Source organism: Fukomys damarensis, unplaced genomic scaffold, assembly GCF_012274545.1.
Source record: "Fukomys damarensis isolate Sample0158 unplaced genomic scaffold, DMR_v1.0_HiC HiC_scaffold_39, whole genome shotgun sequence".
NCBI lineage: Eukaryota > Metazoa > Chordata > Mammalia > Rodentia > Bathyergidae > Fukomys > Fukomys damarensis.
The window spans coordinates 6,482,837-6,487,500 of NW_022900951.1; positions in this window are offsets into that span (position 1 = coordinate 6,482,837).

Below are 4,664 nucleotides of genomic sequence, written 5' to 3' on the forward strand. Positions count from 1 at the left end.
AAAAAAAAAAAAAAAAAAAAAAAGCCAAAAACTGAATCACAAAATCACTACTCTTTACCTTTCACCTATTGGAAATAATTTTTTTAAAAAAGTTGTTGAGTGGGAGGCAAAGTCTGGCTGGTGAAAAGGAGGAATAGCACCGTGTATGTTTTCTCTGATACTCCATGACCTATTCTAATAGCCCATGTTATCTGAAACCTGCGAAGAGAAACAACCCAAACTCTGCAATGGTTACAGGAAGTAAAGGAGTCAAGAGTTTGCACCTGGGAGGTGGAGGTGTTCTTTTCTAGGAAGCCCAGAATCCAAAGGAAAGGAGCAAAGGTGAGGGTGACTATGAATGATGACTGAGGAACCAGCACTGCAGAATTAAAGGAATTACACAAAGTTACCAGTTCTTGCTCTGCTTTCTGCATGAAAACACCACAGGCAGGGCTCCCCAGCACAAGAACCTGCCTATTCTACAGGGTACTTGAGCGAGGAGAACATTGTCAAGAGTGCAAACTCTGCTCACCAAGAGAAATCCGAGGGCCCAACTGAAGTCATCACGAGGGGCGGGCGAGTTCAAGGCGATCCTAGACTACACAGTGAATTCAAGGCCAGCCTGAATCGCACAGGGAGACTGTCTTAGTTACTTTTCTCCTTGCTGAGACAAAATAGTCTACCACCCAAAGTTAAAGGGGGAAAAGGTTTATTTGGCTCACATTCTGTAGAAGTTTCAGTCCATAATCGGCTGGCTCCAAAGCAGGCCGGCAGATGGCAGAGGAGCAGCAGTTCACGGGCGGTGGAAGACAGCGGAAGCGCTGAGAGACCTTAACAGCATCTTCGTGCCCCTTTTATCTTATTCTGACCACAAATCAATCACACACTCTAGATTTAGGTAACTCCTCCAAAAGAGCCCCACCTCATTGGCATGAGCCTTTGGATGGACAAGACAAGCCGTAACAGAGACCCTGTCTCAAACAAACAAACAAACCAAAACCAAGAAGTTATCACGAAGACTCCAGGTAAGGACTTGCAACAAGCTCAGTAAGGAGCCCAGGAGCATGCGCGGAGCCCCGCCCTGAGGAGGGCAGAGACTATTCCCGAATGTGGTGGGGGGGTGACCCGGATGTGATGTCCCTCCATTTCCTTCTCGCGGAGCGTGGGGGTCAGTGAGGCGTGGTCTGGAAGCGGCTCGAGCCTACACAAGGCACGAGGCTGGTGGTGTCCAGTCTGAAGAGAGTGAAAGTTGTCGCCGGCACTGCCAAGTTACGGTAAGATTAAGTCAGCATTGAGAGGACCGCGCTCCACAGCACGGAGAGAACCTCGCAGTGCGTGACCTCCCTTCCCCCAGTTCTGGGAGCCTTTGGCCTGAAGGTCCGAGTGAACCTGTGCCTTCGACAGCCCCCTTCTCAGGGTCTGATTAGGGTGAAGGCCTTGTTTCACTTGGGGAGGGATCCTTAGTCCTGCATCATTTAAAAAGGTTATTTTAGTTGTGGTAGACAAAATCCCAGCACTTCAGAAGGCTGAGGCAAGACGGTCAGGGTTGGCAAGACGGTCAGGGTTGGAATACTATCTGACCAACTTAGCAAGAATCTATCTCAAATTTTGAAATCTTAAAAGAAATTATTTTCAAAAGTTCTGGTGATGGTTCTTTAGTATGAAGGTCCTTGGTTCAAACCATTGTATTGGGGAGGGGGGGATGGGTAGGTGGCAAATGCATGTAATCCAATAACTAGGAACTAAAGCAGGATTACAAGTTTGAGCTCAGTTTGGCCAATATTTCCAGAACTATCTCAGATTTTTTTTTTTTTTTTTGAGACAGTGTCTCACTTATGTAGTGAGTCCGACCTGGAACTCACTGTGTAGCCGAGGCTAGTCTCGAACTCACAGTGATCCTCCTGCCTCAGCCTCCCAACTACTGAGATCACAGGCGTGCACCATCACGCCCAGCTTCAGATTTTTTAAACATGTTCTTTAAAAGGACGGGGAATGCCTGTTAGGTTGATTTAAAACCCGGAGACAACTGGAGGCAGAAAGATTTATTAGCAAGGCAAATATAGCCACATCTCAGGAATCTGAAGTAGAGACTTCAGCATCTTCTAGCCCGAGAATCAGAGCAGCACCTTTTAAGCCAGAATAGGGGCAGGAGCTTGGGCTGGGCAATGGAATGAAAGATGGAATCAGGAAGTCAGCTGGCTTTAAAGCTAAAATGGAAGTTAAGGGGAGCTTTAAGCTAATTTCATTCAGCCTTTTGTTACAAGTAGAAAAAAAAAAGGTAATAATAAAATAAATATAAGAATGAAGGGTATTGTTGGGAACAGGGCAGGGAAGATTGGAAACTGGCCAGGCCATCACATTCTTTTGGCTACTTTCTGATGTGTTGGGGCATCTTTGTTTAGGGTTATGGTTTTCCATCCCACTCTGTAGCAAACACTTCCGCCCAGTATCAGCAGGCTATAATATGGCACAAGCATATCTTTGCTGAAAAGAACAAGTGGTTAATTCAGAGGGGAAGAATTCATAATTGGAGTCAGTTGACTTTGGCTGGGAGTGAACTCGGCCAAGCTCTGCTACTTCCAATGTAACACGGCCAGATTATGGAAGGGCAAGAAGCTTGTGCCACTATAACCTGCTAATACTGGGCAGGGGTGTCTGCTACACCAATGAGAGAATTTTTGGTATCTGCTTTTTTTTTGTTTGTTTTTAATTTTTAGTAGAGGAATCACCTGTTGGGTGAAGTTTTGTAACTGTTGTTCAGATGAAATGCATCATGATGCAGAACATGAATGGTTTCACTGATTCTGGATCTTGATTAGGAATTGTGAGATTTTTTTGAGGGTTTCCTGCAAGTCCTGTGATAAACTTTAGTAGAAGGTGAGAGAAGTGGTCAGTTTTTCTACCCAGGTGGCTACTTCTGTGGGTACCTCTAATGTTCTTAAAAGGGGGGTTAGAGAGGCTGCCTTTTTTTAGTGGACGTAGCCAGCAATAGGGATGGGGAGGCATTGGTTGGTGGAGGCTATCTTGGTATTGGAACACAGACAGGCTAAGGTACATGTTCCTGTAGTAGTAGTGGGTAGGCACAAGAAAGATTGTTGGCCACAAAGGTTAAGATTCCTGTTTGGAACAGTCATGTGATAAGAAGGTGTTATATAAGCCCCCACCAAACTGAAGGATTGAGTTCTCTTTCCCAGATCAAAATGAAATTGGCTAAGGAAGCCCCTATTATATGTTGTTTTAATACAGAGTCACTGGGGGATGAGATGTTAATGAGATTGCATGGAAATAATCTAGAGGACTTGTGAATAATTAGGCCTGGGCAAAAGGTTGAGACTATAGGTGGTCCAGAGAGATAAACAGACTGAGTGAACTTTCTGTTTGCCTCAGATGAGATTTTATAATTGATCCGGTGAGTTTCATAGTCTCAGGGACTTCTAATGGTGATAGTTTGGTTGCATTGAGAAGGGTTTCTTATAAAGGGACTTTTAGGTGTTGGCTCATGTTAAATGTAAAAGGGGACTTGGTATATGATGAAAATGTCCAGGGTTATTGAAACAATAGTTTGGGTGGGTAGTTATAGGGAATTTAGAGAAATAAGTGGAGTATGTCTGAAGAGTTTGCTAGTCCTGTGTACCAAGGCTGTTGGGTATGAGTTAAGGAGGGTATTGGCTCAATCTTTGAAGGGCGGGCCTAAATCCTTTTGTAGAGCAAGTTGTGTTTGGGTGTTTATCTAGGCAAATTGGGGTGGGGGTGGGAATTGTCATATAAGCTGAAGACAGACACAGGCACAGCAAACAGTCTTGGACCGGAGAGGGATTGGTTTTGTTTAAAGCTGGAAGGTGAGATTGAAGAGTGTTCTAAATGTTGGGCTACCAGTAAATCTTTTTATAGGGGCCAGTGTTATAGAGGGAAAAAAAAGAAGGGGTTATGAAGATTGTGAACATCATGGTGAGTTTGGGGGAGGGATGAATTGAGCCCCAGTGGTGCAAAGGAGCCTCTAGTCAGGTTGAGAGGCTATTGGGAGAAAAATCTACAAAATTTCCCTTTTGTAGTCTTTAAGGAGCAGCAGAATAATAAGGTAATAGAGTAATAGGGGACTATTCATGTGTTGCCTCACAGTTTAAGGGATATTGTGTCTTGTTGGGGAAGGAGGTGGGGTCTTTAAGGTAATCTTGATAGGAGTGTAATGAGAAACAACTGAATGGTATTTAGTGTCCCACACAATGGGATTGACTTTTTTGGGTTAGAATGGAAGTAAAGTTTGTGTATTCTGTGTTAAAGAGGGGGGTGGGTTAAGAAGAAGAGTAGCTAAGGTTGGATGGTAATGGTAGAATGTATATTTGAAAGTATATTTCATCCCATTAATGGGATTGGACAGGTTAGGAGTGCTAGAAAGGAATGTGCAAACATGGTTGCTTTTAAGGTGTAAAGCAGAGGTTTGGTACAGAGTACTTTGGAGATAAGGCCATCAACCCCCATAATAGCGACAGAGAAGAGGTCTAAAATGCCTGTGTGTTCTTATAAAACCAACTAAATGGAGCTTGTATCTAGAAGAAAAGGGATTGGCTTACCTGCTTCTATGAGACAAACCCTGGGTTCTGTTGTGGTGATGGAGATCACAGGAGCCTCAAAACTTGGGCCTAGCCAGTCAGTCATCCTTAATTAGCAGCCATTTCCAGCATGCT